At 44.1% G+C, this 22739-nt stretch overlaps 1 protein-coding gene across 5 annotated transcripts in view; it reads right to left on the reverse strand.

Moving 5' to 3' along the window:
• The window catches only part of LOC140717337 (ubiquitin carboxyl-terminal hydrolase 49-like), a 93781-nt gene extending 74875 nt beyond the window's left edge, over positions 1-18906 (reverse strand). For 2 of the 5 annotated variants that reach the window (XM_073030822.1, XM_073030818.1), the window contains exon 1: positions 18769-18906. The gene's annotated coding sequence lies outside the window, so the exon portion shown is untranslated. Of the gene's footprint in view, positions 1-5807; positions 6142-17153; positions 17314-18768 lie in introns of those variants that run through there. The other 3 variants (XM_073030819.1, XM_073030820.1, XM_073030821.1) reach the window with 3 other exon arrangements.
• Positions 18907-22739: the final 3833 nt, after the last annotated feature.

The following is a 22739-nucleotide window of genomic DNA, read 5'->3' on the forward strand; positions in this document are numbered from 1 at the left end:
GGGTAAAGGCCTCCATACCATTGAGCACATCTACATGGAGCGCTGTTGCAAGAAAGCAGCAACCATCATCAAGGACCCCCCCCCCCCGCCCCCACCACCATTCAAGACATGCTATCTCTTCTTGCTATCACCATCAGGAAGAAGGTACAGGAGCCTCCGGACTCACACCACCATGTTCAGGAACAGCTGCTACCCCTCAACCATCAGGCTCTTGAACCAGTGGGGACAATGTCACTAAACATCACTTGCTTCATCACTAATCTGTGGATTCTTCATCTCATGTTCTCGATATTTATTGCTTATTTATTTATAATTATTTCTTGTCTTTTGTATTTGCACAGGATGTTGTCTTCTGCACTCTGGTTATTTGTCCATCCTGTTGGGCGCAGTCTTTCATTGATTCCATTATGTTTCTTAGATTTACTGTGATTGCCCACAAGGAAATGAATCTCAGGATTGTATATGATGACATATATGTACTTTGATAATCAATTTACTTTGAACTTTGAAAATTTGGCAGTAAGTTGGCAGCAATCCAATGAACAAGAATCTGAACTCCATGTTTACAACATTTGCACGGCAAATCTGAAACTTTCAGTTGAAGTTCAGGAACACGTATAAATTTGTTTCTTTTAAGAGCAGTGTTTGTTCTGTGCCCCGTGGTGGGCACAGTATTATCGTAACTGGCCCGGACTCATTAGGATTGTGACCTTTGTACTAGAGCTCATCAAGAAGCAATTTACAATTAAATGCCAAGAAATTCTGCAACAGTTAAACTGTCAAAAAGAATTCTAATACATAATTTTTGAACAGAGTGGTTTTCTTTGCAACCATGTGCAAATGATTTGTACACAACTGTTGACAAAGAGGCTAGCGGGAGTTCTGCCAAAATTAATTTGTTAACCCTGCCTTCTCCCCACCCTTCATCTACCAAACCCATAAACGAGAGATTCTGCAGATGCTGGAAATCTTGAACACACACAAAGTGCTAGAAGAACTGGGCAGGTCAGGCAGCATCTATGGAGGGGAATAAAAAGGGCTAAACCCTTCACTGGGACTGGAAAGGAAGGGGGCAGAAGCCAGAATAAGAAGGAGAGAGAAAGAAGTACAAGCTTAGAAATGTGTGAAGCCAGGTGAAGGAGGAGGTGGACTGGTAAGGGAGAGAGGGGGGAATGAAATAAGTTAGGAGGGGATAGGTGGAAGAGTTAGAGGACTGAAAAACTCAGCAGGTTAAGCAGCATCTATGGAGGTGAGTAAACAGTCAACCGTTCAGGATGAGACCATAAGATATAGGAGCAGAATTAGGCCATTTGGCCCATCAAATCTGCTCCACCATTCCACCATGGTGGATCCATTTCCCTCTCAGCCCCAATTGCCCACCTTCTTTTCTCCCCATGTCCCTTCATGCCCTGGCTAATCAAGAATCTATCAACCTCTGCCTTAAACATAACCAATGACTTGGCCTCCACAACCACCTGTGACAATGAATTCCACCTTTCAGACCAAGACCTTTCAGGACCAAGTCTGATGAAGGGTTTCAGTGAGGCTGCGTAGATGCTGCCTGACCTTCTGAGTTCGGCCAGCCTTTTGTGCCCTGCTCTGCATTTCCAGCATCTGCAGAATCTCTTCTGTTTTTTTAAGGACTGAAGAAAGAGGAATCTGACAGGAGAGGACAGTGGACCATGGGTGAAATGGCTTTATGTTTTTCTTTTGTGTCAACACAACACAGAATAAGACTCCTTCAGACCATCCTGTTCATGTTGATCATTAAGAACCCAACTATACTCATCTCATTTACTTGGTCCATAGGCTTTGAATAATGCAGTCTGTATAAAAGAGCAGGAATTTCAACCATGCATGGTAAGACATTTCCTCATGTTCCATTCTCAGTGACTCCTCCAATGGTGGATACAGCCCAGTCCATCAGAGGCAAAGCTTTCCTCACCATGGAGCACATTTACAATGAGTGCTACATGCTGCTGCCCTCAGGAAGGAGATACAAGAGTCTTAGCTCCCGCAGCACCAGGTTCAGAAACAATTCAAAGTTGTAAGTTAAAGATATGCATACTATATGCAACCTTGGGATTCGTCTCCTTACAGGCTGCCACAGGACAAAGAAATCCAACAGGAAGAAAAACATCAAACATCCACTGTGCAGAAAAAAAGCCAAATCGTGCAACCAATAAAAGTAAGCAAATATACAGAACGGAAGTTGATGGAAGTGAGCCCACAGACACAAAGCCAGTCATCACTGCAGCCTTTTCAGGAGCCGGGTAGTTTCAGGCCACAGCCTCAGTTCACCACAGAGATGAGTAAACCTCGCAGAGCAGCAAGATGGAACACACCGGCCTGTCCCTCTCCTCCTGCCCCAACACCCTGACCTGAAAAATTATTACCCCTCAATCATCAGGCTCCTGAACCAGAGGGGACAACTTCACCCACCACAACACTGAGCTACTGATCACTTAACACTACCTGTGGACTCATTTCAAGGACTCCACAACTCACGTTCTCAGTGTTATTTTATTAATCTTTTTTTGGTAATTGCTCAATTTGCACATTGGTTGTTTGTCAGTCCCTGTGTGACGTGTTTCATTGATTCTACTGTATTTTTTTGTTCTACTGTGAATGCCTGCAAGAAAACAAATCTCAGGGTAGGATTTGGCGACCTAAAGGTACTTTGATCTTTGAACGATAAGGCAACTACTTACACTCAGCATCAGGCTCCATTCCATTAATATAGCAAGGTAGTTTCAACAAAACGAACATAGAAAAGTGTGGTAAATAAACATAGCCAGCATCAGCCTTGAAAATCCCCAGTGAGAGTTGAAACAGTTCTGGATAACTTGTCAATGTCACCTGCCTTGTGCATGCAATGCGACAAGTTTAACCGTGTTTTCTTGGTCAGCCTTCAAGCATCGCGCAGAATTAAATAGCTGCCAAGAGCGCCAAATGTCACTTTAACAGTTGCTTTTACATTCTCCGCAATTCACAGGTTCACGGCTCACAAAATCTCGTCTCTGGGTCAGACAGCAAAGATAATGAGTCTATTGTGCGCTCAACGAAACACACACACAAAAAAACGTGGATCTCATTTAAATCTTCTTTTCGAGTTGCATATAGGTGGAAAAATGTGAACCAGATCTAATGCAAAATAAGCCACACCAGTTTTTTTTTAAGCGTTTAGTTCTAACTAGTATGTTTCACGTCACGATCTACTAGCCTGGGAAGACCAATACCACAGAGAGTTCAGCTCATGTGCAGGATTTGCCTTCACTCATTCCTCAAGCACTAAATCTCCTGATAAGAAAAAGCTGTTCTGGTTATACACAAGTGCGGTTGTTTTTTCTCCCTGCTACCCAGCTGCAGCACATACCCCCCAGTGATCTGAAGTGACCTTGCACCCTTTGTCCGGTGGACTGCCCCATTAATCAGCCATTTAACGACGGATAGTCACACAACAAAGGCCTCAGAATGTGTTAATAGTCCATTCATGAAAGGTGAGAATAAGCTGACGTGCCATCTTATTTCAATAGCACATATGGTTATGGCTGCAGGATTTTCTTAATGTGTCATCTGTCAGCTACCCAAACAGTTCAAAAATAATAATTAGTGCATTGGATTTTACACCCTAGTCAATTTAAGGCAGCTCTTTCTTCTTTGAATGTCTGACTGCAACAATCCCTTAGGGGAACCCACCATTTGAAACTATTTCGAAAGGTAGGTTTAGCACACCCTTAATCCTGCAAGTGTCTGCTGGCTCTTTTCAATCTCTGGAACGATATCAAGCTGATCACAGCACTCACTCCACATCTGATTCTGTTCAAAAAGGCAACTCTACATCCAGGACCTCAAATCCAGACATTTCAAGTGTCGATCAAGGATGAAGGGTCAACTTTACTCACCATATATATTTACATGGATCAGAAGTTTGCTGTGGTATGTTGGTAAGGGTGAAACAATATACAATTATAAAGAAGCTCAAAGTACAAAGTATAAGTTATACAACCTTGAGATTCATTTCCTTACAGGCAGCCACAAAACCCGAAAGAACCCATTTAAAAAAGATTAACAAACACCCAATGAGGAGAGAAAAAAAAACACAAATTGCGCAAACAATAAAAGTAAGCAACAGTATTCAAAACGGAAGTGAGCCCATTGACACAAAGCCCAGAGCAGCTGGAGCAGGCCCACAGCCTCAGAATACAGAATTAAATAAAACATAACACTGAAGTTAAAGTACAGCCACAGGAAAGCAGCATCCTCCATCAAGGACCCCCCACTATCCACGCCATGCTCTCTTCTCACTGCTGCCATTGGAAAAGAGGTACAAGAGCCTCGGGTCCCACACCACCAGTTCAGGAACAGTTATTACCTTACAACCATCAGGCTCCTCCTGAACCAGAGGGGATAACTTCCCTCACCACAACTCTGAACTGGTCACTGAACGCAACTATCAAGGATTCTACAACTCATATTCTCAGTATTATTTAGTTATTCATTTATTAATTGATTTTTGTATCTGCACAGTTTCACATTGGTTGCTTGTCAGTCTTTTTTATGTGTAGTTTTTCATTGATTCTATATGAGATATTGTGCAGAATAGGCCTCTCCAGCCCTCGTGCTGCCCCTGATTTAATCCTAGCCCAAACACGGGACAATTTACAACCACCAATTAACCTACTAACCAGTAAGTCTGTGGACTGTGGGAGGAAACCAGAGCACCTGGAGGAAATCTAAGCATTCCACAGGGAGCACATACAGACTCCTTACAGATGCCATTGGAATTGAACTGCCCTGAGCTGCAATAACGTCCGTTGAGCCCAACTGTTCTGTTTCTATTTCTTTGTTTTACTGTGAATGCCTGCAAGAAAATTGAACCTCAGGGTAGCACTTGGTAATATATACTACCAAATGTTGGTGACTGACTGTTGTGTCTGACAATGTGCAGGACAGTGTACACATTATAAAAAGTGAATTAAAGTGTTTACAGTGCAGAGTAGTGACGGGTTGCAGATAAAGGGGGACTAACTAAAAACGGTTATCAGATTAGCTGCCTGAGAGAAGAAACCTTTAAAAAGGCGTGGTACAATCACTTTATTCATGACTATTTACTTTTGATCAATGACAAAGCCTTATCAGTTCTTTCAAGTGAAGAGAGTGATCAGAAAACACTAATGGTTGTCAAACTTTTAGCTAAATAGTGGGGAAAATCTACCAAAGTGACGTTTCAAGTTTGCCAAAGTTGGTTTTTGAGAAAATGAAATATTTCATTCTGCAGCAAAGGAGACTGTCAGAATACACAACACTTCAACCCCAGCTACAAATACAGAGGCCCCAAATTTCTCTTAACACAGGCTAGAAAAATATTAATAACAATTTCTTATACACTGCCACGTTGATTTTGACGCTGAACAAGTGGAGTTAGATATGCAAACTTGAAAACAAATTTCAGAATAGAAGGACATGCTGGCTTCAAGGAAACAAAAGGGAGAAGAGAAATATGGAACCCTCGTGTGGGGATCAGATGGGCCGTACCTCAGCATTCACCACTCTTCGCCTTACAAAACGCCAGCACAGATACATTGAAAATGCACACATCAGAGGCATAATCAAGAGAACTAAGATCATTATCTTCAAAAGAATATTTTAGTGCATTGTTTTAATAAAAAGGAGACATGGGCATCAACATTTAAAACAGCAAATGAACACCTCGAAAAAAACCCTAAATTCCCTCTGAAGTTATAATTGAGTTGATGTTGATGGCTGCAGAGTAGCCCATATTTACACCAGGAATGCTGCCTAACCTGCTGTGAATCCAGCCTTTTCTGCTATTTATTTTACTTCGGAGATGATGTCCTGCTGTAGTCGTTCAGGATTCCAGCACAAATCCTTGCTTAAGCCAACCTCGGAGCGAAGGCAGCACAAAAACTGATCCCACTGAAGCTCGATTCTCCACCCTGAGCGGAGAGGCAGCTGCATACACGTCTTCCCGATGCAAATCACCGCTTCCCTGATTTTCTTTCCATCCATGCACGCTTTTGAGCGCTGCTGCCATTTTCAGCGAACATTACTGCTCCTGCTTTATTGCTGCGTCGATCAGTCTGTGTGCTCTGCACCGCAGGAAAATTCAAAAAAGCGGCTGCTGACTGTGGGATGAACAGGGCCACACATAGAAAGAAATGCGCCAGCGTTGAAGGCTGTTGTTATTTCGAAAAGAAAAGCCCATCGCTATAAGAGGCGAGTGGTCAACTTCAGCAACCATCAGCAATGGTTAAAAGAAAGAGGCCTAGGGGGAAATCAATAGCATAAAAGGCTGGGGGGGGGGGGGAGGTATGGAGGGGAGAGATGCTGACAGGCAGAATAAATATTAATTTCAGATGGGACCCTTTCTTTAGCTTACATCTCAAAAGAAAACATTCCATTTTTTAAAAAAATCAATTGTCAAAGAACAGTGTGGTTCCTCTGATTAGCTTTTTGTTTTAAAGGAGAAACAAATGTTCAGTAGGTTTATCTGCAGGAATTTTCCTTAAAAAGAAAGCACCCCCCCCCCACATCTCCACAAGTTCTTCCCTTCATCTCTCAACCACTTTGTCCTGTTTCTTTACTGAAGCAGGAAACAGCAGGGGTGGAAGGAGGGGCGTGAACAGTCAAAGCTAATCGAGTGAGGTCTTGCAGTTTAGTCATGTCTCAGAACTATAGCGGAGGCCGACTCTGTTGGAGGGGCAAGCAGGGTGCATTTATAGCTTCAGTTTGCTTTCTTTTTACCAAAGGAAAAATACTTTGTGCTAGCCCACCATCCCTTCAAACCTGCTTGGAGAAGTCATATCAAATCAAAGTAAATTTATTGACAAAGTATATACTGTACACAATCCTGAGATTCATTTTCTTGCAGGCATTCATAGTAGATACAACGAAACAAGACAGAATCAATGAAAAACCGCACGTGACATAGATAGACAAATAACCAATGTGTAAAAGACAACAAATTGTGCAAATACAAACTAAACAATAAATTATCCAGTACCCAGGACACCTTCAAGGAGCAGAGCCTCAAAAAGGCTGCATCCATCATAAAGGACCCCCACCACCCAGGACATGCCCTCTTCTCATTACCATCAGGAAAGAGTTACAGGAGCCTGAAGTCGCAAACTCAATGATTCAGGAGCAGCTTCTTCCCTTCTGCCATCAGATCTCCGAATGGACACTGAACCCATGAACACTACCTCAGAACTTTTTTATTTCTGCTTTTGCACGATCTATTTAATAATTTAACATATACACACACTTCTTACTGTAATTTACAGTTTGTTGCAATGTACTGCTGCCACAAAACAACAAATTTCACAACATATCCCAGTGATATTAAACCTGATTCTGAAATACTACTGAGAAATGAGTAGTACTGCCCTTGAAAACAGAATCAGTTCAGTGTTGAAGTGAGTGAGTTTCCTATTTGTAATCAGTGACAATCCCTCTAGTAAAAAACGCTTTGCAATTCTATTACAAAGTGTGCCAACCAAGAAGTAAACACTCTACTCATGCCAGAGAGAAGAAACGGGAAAGATTCCTTCTCCATCCCTTTACCTATCGCCTTCAAGCTTCTTACTTCATCCCCCTCCCCCACCCACCTAGCTTGTACTTCCTCCCTTCCCCCACCTTCTTATTCTGGCATCTTCCCTCTTCCTTTCCAGTCCTGAAGAAGGGTCTTGGCCCGAAACGTCAACAGTTTATTCATTTCCACAGATGCCGCCAGGCCTGCTGAGTTCCTCCAGCATTTTGTGTGAGATGCTCTGGATTTCCAGCATCGGCAGAATCTCCTATGTCTACATTAATTAAGTTGTTGCTGACTGCTTAAACTACCTGCGGAAAAATAAGTCATCACAAAGACTTCCCTTTCATTTTCAAAATTCTGCCCCTTCAGTGATATTAAATCTGATACCGATCCAGTGGCTTAACCAAGTTTACCAAATAAGCCCTATTGACTTTAGAAAGTTCCATTCCCTGGAAATCAGAGGCAATCTTTAGCCCCTCGTCATCCAAATGGAAGGCCATTAGCTCAATTCTTACACAGATTAGCAATTCAACACAGAATGGGTTGAACTGATGTACTATCTTCCTGCTCAAATGGATATACAGCTCCTGGTGCGGTTAAGATTACCATCTAATTCATATCATACACTAAAGGGCGGAGAGGAAAATTGGATCAGCCATGACGAAGTGGCAGAGGAGACTCAACGGGCCAATGGCCTAATTCTGTTCCTATATCTTACAGTCTTAAATAACCACCTTTAATGCAGAAGCCACAGTGTGAAAATGACTGAGGAGACACAAGAGACTGTACGTGCTGGAACCTAGAACAATAAAGAATACCTCCAGCGCTCTGAGAGAGAAAATGACTCACATTCTACCCCACTCTCATCGAGCAGCAGCATTTCTGGACATCATTCTGGTTTATGAAGGCCCCATGTAAAGGCAGGATCTTCATTTTCTCTTGAAATAGTTATTCAAACACATCATATTTCATTCCATATCTTCTCTCTCATCACACAGAAACTCAGGCAGCATCGACGGAGGGGAGTAAACAGCAGACATTTCGGGCCAAGACCTTCATCCGGTCCTGCAGAAGGGTCTCAGCCCAAAACGCCGACTGTTTATTCCTCTCTCCACAGATGCTGCCTGACTGGCTGAGTTCCTCCAGCATCTGGTAAATCCCTAGTGTTTTCTCTCCTCACTGCAGATGTTAGAATCTGGAGACAAAAACGAGCTTCCGGAGGAACTCAGTGGGTCAGGCAGCATCTGAGGAGGAAAATGTACAGTCGGCGACCCTTAAATGGCATCCTATGCCCTTATAGTGGAGAATTGTTGGACAAACTCTGATTGTTTTCTCTGGAACGGTGGAGAGTGAGGGGAGACCCAATATTACTTTATAAAATATGAAAGCCATCGATATAGACTATCAGTCAAAATTGCTAAAACTGTAGAGTACGCAGTGCACTACACTCTACAGTTTGTTCAAAATTCAGCACCTCTTATTATTCTCTGCCCTTCCCAACAGATTCAATAACTTCTAGTATTCCAATGTTACCTTTCTGATCTCGTGCTCCAATGTGAAACTTAACTCTCTGGCCAGAGTTTCCCTGTCCATCTGCATCCTCTGTTACCCTTCTTGAAATGCCCGTTCAATCTCCTCCAGTCTTTATTCCGCAGTGTAGTACTTGATGCCGTCCAGTGAACTGTCTTTTTAATACTGCACAGTTTTTCACTGTAGAGTGGTGCAATTTATTGGTAATTCTAAGCCATCAAAACACTCCAGCTATTCACCCACTGCCGCACTAGAATTCGCCAGAGGCTGCGAAGTTCTAACATCAAAACAAAAAGCACAACGTGCTGCTGAAAAGCTGGCCAGCACTCCTAACACGTTACAGAAATGTATTTGAGAACCAACATCTTGATGCAATTTCAAGATCAGAAAATGAGAGGCACCATCATTCAAACTAGAAACTTGAGATACACCACAACAATCCATGGGCTAACAAGGTATGAAATCATACAAAGGGCCTCAGATTCAAACCCTCTACCCCCAACCCTATCAATGCTCGGTAACCTGGTCTAAACTGGGTGTTACCTATGGCCCTGACACACGTGTCAAATAAAGCCAATCTTTAAAAGATCACTAAATCTTTAGAAAAAAGTGAACTCAAGGAAGTGGAGTGAAGGAAGTGACGTGAAAAGGAAGGCTATCGGAGTCCAGTTGAATCCAATCCCACCTAACACCTACGTGTAAGTAGTTGGAGTAGTTGCTCCAAGGAGAAAGAAGCAACCAGGAGCCTTATTGCTGCAATGGCCACTAAATTTTCCTAACCCACCACCCTGGCACTTTCCCGGGTCACTGTGAACAATGGGGATGGCATGACAGCCTAGTGGTCAGCACGACGCTTTACAGCACCAGTGACCCGGGTTCAATTCCCGCCGCTGCCCGAAAGTTCTCCCCGTGAACGCATGGGTTTCCTCCGGGTGCTCCGGTTTCCTCCCGCAGTCCAAAGATGTTCCGGTTGGTAGGTTAATTGGTCATTGTAAATTGTCTCACAATGAGGCTTGAATTAAATCGCGGGACTGCTGGTTGGTGTGGCTTAAAGGGCCAGAAGGGCCTGTTTCACGCTGTAGCTCAATAAATAAATAAATTACTCAGGACTAATTAAAATATTGCGTGCATTTAACAGAAAGGGAGATGTGCTAGCGACAGAGTCAGAGTAAATTTATTATCAGAGTACATAAATGTCATGATATACTACCCTGAGATTCATGTTCTTCGGGCATACTAAATACAATATTAGAATAATAATCATAACAGAATCAATGAAATTCAGTGTAAAGTCCTTCAGAATCTCCAGGGGTGCCTCTTCTTTGAGGAATGTGACAGCATTTTCATACGCAGCAAGGTCTTACACACAATGGCACAGTGGTCTGAGAATTGTTTCTCAGTGTTGCCGAGTGAAAATGAGGAACTGTGAGGAATTTGAGAATTCCCACCACCATCAGTAAGGACAGTTCGTGCATTCTCCCCGTGACCGTGTTTGTTTCCTCCGGGTGCTGGAGTTTCCTCCCACATTCTAAATACGTAGGGGGTTAGGATTAATAAATTGTGGGCAAGCTACGTTGGCACTGGAAGCATGGTGACACTTGTGGGCCATCCCCAGCACTTCCTCAGACTGTATTGGTCACTGACAAAAAACGTCACATTTCCCTGTACATGACAAATTAATCTAATATTTAATCTTTAGAATAATTCCTGATCATTTGCAAAAGAGATTCCTGGGTTCTTCTGTCTATATTCAAGACAGTAGGTAAGTTTAACACCTCATCTGATAAGGTAGTGTGTTCCAGGAACCATGTGGGGGAAAGAAAACTTGCCTCAAATCTTCTTTAAACTCTCCCCTCTCACCTTAAACATGCCTTCTAGTATTTGACATCGCCACCCCGGGCAAAGGATCATCTACCTTAACCAAGTCTCCCATATCTTTATACACTTCAACCAGCTCCCTCCTTCAGCCATGGACACTGTAGAGAAAACAACTTAACTTCACCCAACATCAGCTTATAGCTATTACTCTCCAATCTGAGCAATAATCTGGTGAAAAGATTACAGACTCTCCTTATTTCCAATCAAAATATACAGTGAAGTGCATCACTTGTACCAATGACTAACACAGTCTCAGGATGTCCGGTGCCAACACGGGATGCCCACAACTCACTAACACTAACCCGTACACCTTTGGAATGTGGGAGGAAACCAGAGCACCCAGAGGAAACCTACACGGTCACGGTAAAAAGGTACAAGCTCCTTACAGACAGTGGCGGGTATTGAACCCTGATCAGTTAGTGTTGCGCAAACTGCCTGGCTACCATGCCACCCTCAAATTCTAATACATTGAAGTCCCAAGTCTCTGAAGATAGATTCCAAACTGTTGACCTTCTGAGTGGAAGCCAGAGCTGAGCCACAACTCCGATTCTACTCTGTTAACGTAGAATCCCAGTGAAAACTTACTACCATCTACTCGGTGGGCACTTTATTAAGTTCCACCTGTACCTAATGAAGTGGCCACTGAGTGTACGTTCGTGGTCTTTTGCTGCTGTAGCCCATCCACTTCAAGGTTCAACATGTTGAGCATTCAGAGATGCTCTTCTGCACACCACTGTTGTAACGCATGATTATTTAAGTTACTGTTACCTTCCTGTCAGCTTGAACCAATCTGGCAACTTCCCTCTGACCAATCTAATTACCAAGGTGCTTTCGCCCACAGAAATGCCAGTCACTTGATTTTTTCCCTTTGCGCAATTCTCTGTAGACTGTATAGCGACTGCTGTACATGAAAATCCCAGGAAATCAATGGTTTCCGAGATACTCAAACCACCCCATCTGGCACCAAAAACCATTCCACAGTCAGTCACTCAGCTCACATCTCTTCCTCATTCTGATGATTGATCTGAATAACAAATGAACCTCTTGACCATCTCTGCATGCTTTAATGCATGGGACTGCTGCATGATTGGCTGATTAGATATGTGTATTAACAAGCAGGTTTATCACATAAAATGGCCACTGCTGGCGTACAAGCTGATGTTCTCAGACACTAAATGGCAAAAACAAAAAAAAAAGGAATTCATCTGCAACTGAATAGAATTTTTAAAAGCCAGTTGTGTGGGTGTTTGTAAAATAGTCAGTCATCAAAGTTGGTGCTGCTTTAAGAAGAGCAACTGAATGAAATGTGCAGGCGATTTTTTTTGTATCGTCTGCAAGGACTATAACAAATAAAAGAAACTATGTTATGTAATTGCATTGTGGGGAAAGAATTTTGAAATGAAAGGGACTGTTTAAGAATACAGTGAATCCGGTTAATTGGGTCACCGGTTAATCAGGGCAGCCAATTATGGGACAATTCTTAAAGAACAAAAACGAATCGAGAATATAGCCAGGACTCCATTCATTTGTTTGGAGTATAATGTTGTTTATTTGGGGTAGGAGAATGCTGTCAGTTTCTAACTAGTGTCAGATGAGTCCACATGTGCACGTTAGACACTACACTGTGCTTCGAGCAAACAGTTTTCAAATAGTGTCAGCTGCATGTGCTTGTCTTCAAAAAGCAGTGATTTTTGTCACTGGTATTTGTCCAGAGATAAGCAGTAAGATAATTCAGGACTATTTTGCTCACTGCGGTTTCAAGCATTCAGATTTGGAGATGCCAGAAATGGCCAGGAGTGAAAATTAAACGATTTCACTACTTCAAAGAGTTAGAAACTGCACAGAATTTGAAGCTATTGACAATCATCTTGAAAGTTACAATGAAAATGAAGATTTAGAGGATGAAACTGCCGACAGCATTGTATGAAGGCAGTCCACTATCTGTATTAGGTATCGTCCCTGATTTTGTTCATTTCCAGTCAATCATAAGAACACAGTGGCATACACCGGATGAATTGCTCTATCGATAACTATTAGGAACTAAAACACAGTTTTATAGTACTGTAGTGATACTGATAGTATTCTAATTTGTTCTGTATTTAATTTAAATACATAATTTATTACTCGGTTAAATGGCAGTTTATCTTTTTATACCTTTTTAACTATTTCCAGGAAACGTTGGCTAATTGAGGAAACTGCTTAATCGGACCAAAATGTCCTGGTCCCGATGTGTCCCAATGAACCAAAATTCACTGTGTATCACAGGCTTATTAGAATAGTTTTGTACCTTTTTGCATTTAGACAGTAACAAGCTCGTTCATTCGTGTAATAACTTTAATGCGACAGAAGCACTCAATGTGCTTCACAATTCAAGAAAGGAGAAATGAGGGTCCAGGTCCTCCCCACCTTCATTAAGTCAAGACATTAGGTAGAAAAGCCTGGAGTACAAGACACTGGAGAGGTATTGTGCTCGGTTTTGTCTCTCTGCTAATAGGAAAGACGTTACTAACTGAAGAAATGATTTGCAAGGATGTTGCCAGAACATGAGGGACTGAGTTACCGAGAGGGTCAGACGGGCGAGGACTTTATTCCTTATCAAGTAGGAGACTGAGAGATGACTTTATAGAGGTGTATAACATTATGAGCAGCACAGACAGGGTGAATACATAATATTTTAATCCAGATGGGATATCAACAACTAGATAGCACAGGTTTAAAGCAGAGGGGAAAGATTAAATAGGAACTTGAGGGGTAACTTTTTTTTTAATACAAAGGGTGGTATCTCTGTGGAATCAGCTGCCGGAGGAAGTGGTCGAGTTGCGTACAATAACAACTTCTAAAAGACTGAGGCAGGTACACGGAAAGAAAAGTTTTGAAGGTTATGGGCCAAACATGGGCAAATGGGACAAGTGTGGATTGGTCCACATAGTTTGGTTGAACCAAGAGGCCTGTTTGTGTTGCTGTATAACTCTGACTTACAAACAGCCCACACACGTACCGGTGGGATGAATCTACCATGTGGGAACTCAGACAGGCTTGATTTCTGACGGGAACAGTTCAGGTTACAGGAAGTTAACCAGAACAGAACCCAGGAAAATCCAAGAGTGAACCTGTACTGTACTGTCAAAGGCTTCGTTAAGCCTTAAGGAGCATGCAAAAGACCAGACCCTGAGGCCTTATCAGCTGAAGACAGATTCTGTACCTTTTAGAATCGATCTTAAAGTTTCTTGCTTGATTTGAAAGCTCTGAATGTTCAGGAACCGGAGTACATCACAGAACTGCTTTTGTTTCACAATCCCACTCGAGCTCTCGGGTATTCTTCAGCCAATCTCAAATTTAAACTATCTCCCTCAAAAGATACTGGTCAGGACAGCTTTTTTTGAACTACACTCCTAAACTGTGGAATTTCAATATCTAAAACTATAAGGGAAGCAGATTCAGTTGACACTTTTAAACACCAGCTTAAAACCTATTTATTTAACCTTGCTTTTTGCCTTTTATTTTCAGGTTATTTATATTTTGTCTTTTATTTTCATTTTATATCTTGTCTTTTATCTTCATGTTTGCACTTTAGCCTGCTGTAAAGCAATTTGAATGACAATGTCTGCATGAAAAGTGATCTATCAATAAGTTATTATTATTAAGAGTGAACCAGTACGTTCAGGATGATTACAGTGACCAAAGTTGGAGGACAGCAATGCCAGAACGGTATTGAGTAGGTGTGAAGAAGCACAAGGGCAAGAACTGAAGGTCCTGTAGAAAGGATTGTAATATGGAGGCATTGATTCAGAGGAGCCAGTGTGAACAGAGGGGTCAAAAGGCCTAAATCTGCTCCTAAATCTTACTGTCTTATGGAAACTGAGTGTGGGAAGTGGCAGTCTGATGGGTTTTTGATGTGGTTTAACTATTTCTCTTCTCACAGATACTGCCTGACCCACTGGTGTCTTTATTTATTTAACCATACAGCGCAGAATTGGCCCTGCTAGTACGTCGAGTCACGCTGTCCCAGCAACTCCACAACGCCAATTAACCCTAATGTGACCATGGGACAACTTACAATGACCAATTAATCTACCCAGTACGTCTTTGGACTGTGGGAGGAAACCAGAGCACCCAGGGAAACCCCACACTTTCCACGTTTCACTGCGTGTTTCGATGTACTGTATGTGTAATAAATAAATAAATCTGAATCTCACTGAAAGAAAACAGAGGGATATGTGGGAGCGAAGCGTTAGATTGATCTTGGGGTGGATTAAAATATCGGCACAACATCTTGGTCTGAAGGGCCAAGGGCCTGTACTCTGCTCTACTATTCCACAGTATGTTCGTTACAATTAAAATCTGCCTTCAGACAATCAACTCTGTTTGTCTTTGGTTTTTGCATTTGGTTTCTTTGCCAATCACATTCAAGGTCTGCATGTTCTTCACACCACCTCCCATGCCAAATGGAACAGTTTTCCTTCAACCTTTGTGCATCTCTCCATGATTTTAACTACTTTAATCAAAGTTTATCACAGTCTCATCCATCCCAAGGAATCAACCCACCCAATATTTCCAGCAGATCTACATTCCTTAAACCCACTTGCACATGTCCTTTAGTGCCCCCTCCAAAGTTTTTACACCTCTCTTGCGACAAAGGACCAAAAACTGGACTCTAAATTCCATTTGTGGCCAGATTCATTGTAACTTGGTCACCTTGATACAGGAGAGACGTTGTCAAGCTGAAAAGGGTGCAAGATTTTGCAGATGCTCGGAATCCAGAGCAACACACACAGGATTCTGGAGGAGCTCAGCAGGTCAGGCAGCATCTATGGAGGGGAATAAACAGTCGACGTTTCAGGCCAAGACCTGGGTCCTGATGAAGATGCTCAACCTGATTTGTATAAACATTACACAAGACAAGCTTCTTCACTCGTCCATGCAGCAAAACCAATACCTGCTTCTAAACAAAAAAACTGGAAGCACTCAGTGAGTGAGGCACCATCTGTGGAGGGAAATGGACAGGCCCTTCCTCCATCTGCCTATCATTACCCCCTCCCCATCTGGATCCATCTATCTAGCCTGACCCTTTCTCCCCCATATTTATCATCTCTATGTCTACCCAAATTGTCCACCGTCCATTTTTCTCCACAGATGCTGCCTGACACGCTGAGTTCCTACAGCATTTTCACTTGTGGTTACGTTTCTCAGGTCTGTTTCCCAAGACTGGAAAAACACACCCTCATTATTCCTACCCGTTACCAAAGGACATGTATACAGAGAGGTGCCAGAAAAGAGCCAGTTAAATGCTCCCACCCACGCTGCTCATAGACTGTCAGTCCCAATCCCATCAGGGAGGAGACTACGTAACATCCACGCCAGGACCACCGGACTCAAAAAACAGTTTCTTTCCCCAAGCAGTAAGGAAAGCACCTCCACCCACAAACCCACCCCACCACATCCCCAACCACCTCTACTTTATCATTTCCTGTCAGTCACCTTATGTACAGCCACTTATGTGCATAGCTTCACTTCATGGACATACAATCAATGCATATAAGCTATCTTATGTATTTAAATCATTGTTTTCTTTATATTATCGGGTTTCTTTTTGTGCTGTAACAATTATTTAGTTCTCCTATACACTTGTGTACTGGAAATGACATTAAATAATCTTGAATATTTTGCAAACAAAAAGCTCAGCGCATTCAAAAATTCCACAGCAAGGTGATCAGTATGCAGAGTTTCTCCCTGCCCATTCTGCACTTTCAGAACTTGCACCTCTCGTATAACCACAGACCTCGATGTGGAATATGCTGGCAAATTGCAAAATAACACCACTGAATGCTAAAAAAATAAAGTACCCTCCAAGGCACATTTCACCCTCAAAGGTGGCTAGTTACAGCCACCTGCTTTTTTTAAACCAGATCAGAGGGCGCAGCCATTCCGCCAAGTCCACGAAAAGCAGGACGCAAAGGGGGGAAAAATATCTACATCTGTCAACGATTACGGCAGAAAATTCAAAGGATGATACACTGGCGTCATAAATCACAACTTCCATCGTCCAGAAACAATGCCGAGAAGGTAGCGTGGGACAGTTCACACGTTGTACACACATGGGGAACCCTTTTGTAGCGATGAAGCCACTAAGATCCCATGCTTCACTACCACACACACACAAAGTTTACAAAAAAAAACATTCGCTTCTGACCTCTCCATCCTGGTTTTGCCCGCGGAGGATCTGACACGAGTGAAAGCAGCTACGATTTACACGCGCGTTGCGATTTAAACACGTTCACCGTTTGAAAAGCGGCAACAACAACAACAAAAAGACCATGCGACGCGGGCGCAGGAGCCATCATGAGAGCAACACGACAGACAGGCTACACTTCATCCAATCCGCCGAGATGGGATCGACGCAACGACACCCGAGGGAGGGAGGAGGGACGGAGGGAGGGAGGAGGGACGGAGGGAGGGAGAGGGAAGAAAGGGAGCTTTGCCTTACGTTCCTCGCCCAGGGGGAGGGGGGCTCGTCGAGGCGCAAATCTGGATTTTTCACCGGACTAAAAGTTGAAGTATTAGAGATAAATCTATACTCATTGATGGGAGCGGGATTACTGACGGACGGCGGCGGCATCATAATCGCCATGTCACACCCCGGGGCAGGCGGAGGGAGGGAGGGAGGGGGGAATCAGAGCGGGGGGGGGGGGGTCAGAGAGGGGCGGGGAAATCAGAGAGAGGGAGCAGGGTGGGGGAATCAGGGAGGGGGAAATCGGGGGGGGGGCAATCGGAGGGGAATCAGAGGGGGGAATCTGGGGGATCAGAGTGGAGGAATCTGGGGGAAATCGGAGTGGGGATCTGGGGGAATCAGAGTGGGGGATCTGGGGGCATCAGAGTGAAGGAATCTGGGGGCTTCAGAGTGATGGAATCTGGGGGCTTCAGAGTGGAGGAATCTGGGGGGTCAGAGTGGGGGAATCTGGGGGGTCAGAGTGGGGGAATCTGGGGGGTCAGAGTGGGGGAATCTGGGGGGTCAGAGTGGGGGAATCTGGGAGTTTCAGTGGGGGAATCTGAGGGTTTCAGTGGGGGAATCTGGAGGGTCAGAGTGGGGTAATCTGGGAGTTTCAGTGGGGGAATCTGGGGGTTTCAGAGTGGGGGAAACTGGGAGGGTCAGAGTGGGGAGATCTGGGGGGTCAGAGTAGGGAGATCTGGGGGTCAGAGTAGGGAGATCTGGGGGTCAGAGTGGGGAGATCTGGGGGGGTCAGAGTAGGGAGATCTGGGGGTCAGAGTGGGGAGATCTGGGGGGTCAGAGTGGGGAGATCTGGGGGTGTCAGAGTGGGGGTTCTGGGGGTGTCAAGAGTGGGGGCTCTGGGGGTGTCAGAGTGGGGGATCTGGGGGTTTCAGAGTATGGGAAACTAGGGGTTTCAGTGGGGGAAACTGGTGGGTCCGAGTGGGGTGATCTGGGGGGTCAGAGTTGGGGTTCTGGGGGTGTCAGAGTGGGGGAATCTGGAGGGATCTGAAGGGCAATCAGAGCGAAGGGGTGTAATCAGGAGGGATCAGTGATAGGAATCAGAGGGACCAGGGAGAAGGGAATCAGTAGAGGAGGGTGACCAGGGAGAGAGGAGATGGAGAGGGTGCGAAAGTGGACAGGGTGGAATGGGAGGAGTGAGGATTTCAGAATGAGTGGGTGCTGAGTGTTGGGGACTGAAGAGTGAAGGGGGTTGAGGGTTGGGTTTAAGGGGTAAGTACCTTCCCCGGGTCGCACAGGTCCCTGCCTCCCTCCTTTAATGAAGCACTGAGCGGTGCCCCGGCCCCACTCAGTCACTCACCCACCGGCCAGCCGCTGCCACAGCGGACCGCCCTGCCGCCACTGACCGGCCTCGGGCGCTCCAGGCCCGGCCGGGCCCCGCCGCCTCCATCCACCCCCAGAACAATGGGCCGCCGCAGGAAGTGGCGGGGCGGCGCCATTGCTGCCGTGACGTCAGCGGTCAGGGTTCAGCGGGCAACCATGTGACCAGGGGATCGGACCCACACCATTGACTCGCGGTGCGGACGTTCTCTCGGCACACGAACACACGCTACACAAGGCAACAGCACACACTGCGCTGGTCACTGCAAACAACGTCCCCCCTATTTCTTTTACAGCCACACTGTTGCTCTGAGCAGGAAATTTTCACGCGGCCTGAAAACTGCACGGCACTTTAATAAAGCATGATATAAAAGAAAATGCCAACTGCGTGGTCACAAAGGCTATGTGCGCTGGAGCATTTCAGCTGCTGCACGGCCACACATCTTGAAGGGAACACTGACTGGTACAGTAAATTCTAAAGAGAGCTCTTGAGAAGTTTTCATCCATCTTAACAGATTTAATGGTTGGACACATCACCAAGTAGTTCCCTAACGATAATTTTTTTTTCAAAAGATGTCTGTCAATAACAAACTTGATTCATATTCCATAGGCCAAATTATTCAAGTGGGAGATTTATTTTTCCTATATATATATATACATACACACGCACATACTCATACACACAAACATATGTGTGTATTATTGCAACATATAGTCATTTTATTTATTTATGTATTTGCTTAGTGAGGTACGGAGCAGAACAGGCACTCCCAGCCCTTTGAACCACGCCCCCAGCAATCCCCCGATTTAACCTAATCATGGAACAATTTACAGTGACCAATTAAACTACCATCGAGTAGGTTTTGGATTGTGGAGGGAAACTGAAGCAACGGCTGGAATCGAACCCATGTTGTCTGTCCTGCAAGACATTGTGCCAAACACTACACTCCCGTGCCGTCCTACAGCGCTGTACTGCTGCTGCAAAACAAAAAATTTCATGGCGCATGTCAGTGATAATTAACCTGATTTTGATTATTGCTTCAAAGTTCCAGGTTGACACATTTTTAACTTGAGGTACACAAGTTGAGATGCAGTAAAATAAGAAATAGCATCTCTGTACCAGTCACCATCACTGGCAGAGCCTCACAAAGTTGAAGAGATAAGTGAACAGTTCATCTGATTGAAACTAGTTTATTGTCACATGTACTGAGATACAGTCAGTAGCTTGTCTTGCATACCGTCCATACAACTAAATCTTCACACGGTGCATTGAGCAAGAACAATGTAGAACAATAACCTTGAAGAAATAAACAAAATCTCCGTCTGGTATGGGTTGGGGGTGTGGCTTGGCTACTGCACAGGATCAAGGTAAGCTACAGAGTTGTAAAATTAGCCTGCTCCATCATGGGCACTAGCCTCCATGGTATCCAGGATATCTTCCAGAAGCAATGTCTTAAAAAGGCTGCATCCATCATTAAGGACCCCCACCATCCAGGACATGCCCTCTTCTCACTGTTACCATCAGGTAGGAGGTACAGAAGCCTGAAGGCACACATCCAATTATTCAGGAACAGCTTCTTCCCCTCTGCCATCCAATTTCTGAATGGACATTGAAACTATGAACACTACCTCACTACTTTTTTATTTCTATTATTGCACTATTTAATTACTTAATTGAACACTCTCTCTCTCTATATATATATATATATATATATATATATATATATATATAAACAGTAATTCACATTTTTTCTGTTATTATGTATTGCATTGTACTGCTGCTGCAAAGACAACAAATTTTATGACATATGCTGGTGATATTAAACCTGATTTGATTCTGAATGAAGTGTAACAGCTACAGAGAATGTGCAGTGCAGACAGACAATAAAGTGCAAGATCATAACGGGGTAGATGGTGAGGTCAAGAGTCCAATTTATTATACTAGGGATCTATTATACTAGGGTTATATAACAGCAGAGTAGAAGCTGTCGTTGAGTGTAGTGGTACATCTTTCAGGTTTTTGCATCTTCCACCCAGCAGGAGAAGGGAGACGAGAGAATGTCCCGGGTGGGTGGCATCTTTGATTACACTAAACAACAAATTCTTTTGAAAGTGTTGCTTCCTAGGAATTTTTATTTTGTTTCTGATAGACCACTTGAAGCTGAACACAAATATATTTTCAGACCACTTGTATCCTACAGGAAGTGGGAGAAAGAGGAAACTAAGTTTTATTGAATATAATGTGTTTAATTGCATAACAGAGCCGATGCTTTGCAATAGTTCAATTGAGCTAAAAATGTTTTGTTGATGATTTTCACTTGTACTCAGTGTCTGAGGCCTCTCGCTTAAGTGTGCAACGATAATCAGCCAGCATTGATGGATTCCAGTTGCCCTGGTATCTTTTCTCCATGACTGCAATGTCCTGGTGAAACCTTTCACTATGCTTGTCACTAGCAGCACCAAGATTTGCAGAGAAGTCTAAATGGGAATGCAGAAAATGAATCTTTAGTGATATGTTACATGAAACATGTTGTCAATCAGCTGCGCATAGTATAGTGCTCTGTAAAATTTCCAACAACATCCTTGCATGCCTTCCATGTGATTTTCTCCAGTCCCGCTACAAGTGGCCTATCATTGATGTCCTGTTTGATTTGTGGATCAACAGAAATGCTTTCCTTAATCTTGGCATCAGCTATTCTGACTTGAGTTTAATTGAAACAACAAATATAGGTTTTTGTTTAAATGGTGCACAATAGGAACATTTCTTAGTGATTTTCATGATCAGCAGCCCAAAATCGATAAGAGGCACCCCAAAGAATTCAGGAAGCAAAATCGTTGTTGTCCAGTGTCACGCTGACTGTTTTCACGAGGTAACGGTAAGTGTAGACAGTGTCCATGGAGGGGAGGCCAGCTTGTGTGATGCGCTGAGCTGCGTCCACAACTCTCTGCAATTTCTCACAGTTATGTGCAGAGCAGTTGCCATTCCAAGCCATAATGCATCCATACAGAATGCTTCCTCTATTAGCGATATTGACTAAGATATAATTTTTTGTGGAGGACTCAACTGAAACTCTTTGCACAATCCCATGACATCCATCACTCCAGAACAGTGAGCAGATTGTCAGTTGGGTAATACCTGATCCCGAAGGAACGGCTCTGACACTTCAGGGCAGCACTAATGCAACAACATGCCAGAGCCTGTCACATAGGGCCTCAACACAGAAACCTGCAACAGAAATAAAAGCATTAGACACCAGGAGCAAGAGCAAACACTGCCAACAGACAGTGTGGTGGTGGGAGGGAGGGGAAAGCGAGGGGGGAGAGGGAGAGAGAGTGAGGGCAGAGGAAGAGAGACGGAAGGGGAGAGGGTGAGAAAGTGAGGGGGGGGAGAGGGAGAGAGAGCGAGGGGGGAGAGAAGGTGAGGGGGAGAGGGAGAGAGAGTGACGGGTGTGAGAGATAGCAAGGGGAGAAAAAGAGGGGGAGGTTACAAAATGGGGTGGGTGAGAGGTGGGAGTGTGAGAGAGAGGGAGGAGGGAGAGGGAAGGGAGAGAGGGGAGGAAGGGAAAGAGAGAGTGGGAAGGGAAAGAGAGGGGGAAGGGAAAGAGATTGGGGGAGAGAGAGGTGGAGGGTATGAGAGATGGGTGGGAGGGGGAAGGGGAGAATGAGGGGGAATGGGAGAGAGGATAGGGGAGAAACATTTAGGGTCACAGTTTAAGGATAAAGGGGAAGCCTTTTAGGACCAAGATGAGGAAACACTTCTTCACACAGAGAGTAGTGAATCTGTGGAATTCTCTGCCACAGGGAACAGTTGAGGTCAGTTCATTGGCTATATTTAAGAGGAAGTTAGATATGGCCCTTGTGGCTAAAGGGATCAGGGGGTATGGAGAGAAAGCAGGTACAGGGTTCTGAGTTGGATGATCAGCCATGATCATACTGAATGGCAGTGCAGGC

The sequence above is a fragment of the Hemitrygon akajei genome, chromosome 27, assembly GCF_048418815.1.
Source record: "Hemitrygon akajei chromosome 27, sHemAka1.3, whole genome shotgun sequence".
In the NCBI taxonomy this organism is placed as follows: domain Eukaryota; kingdom Metazoa; phylum Chordata; class Chondrichthyes; order Myliobatiformes; family Dasyatidae; genus Hemitrygon; species Hemitrygon akajei.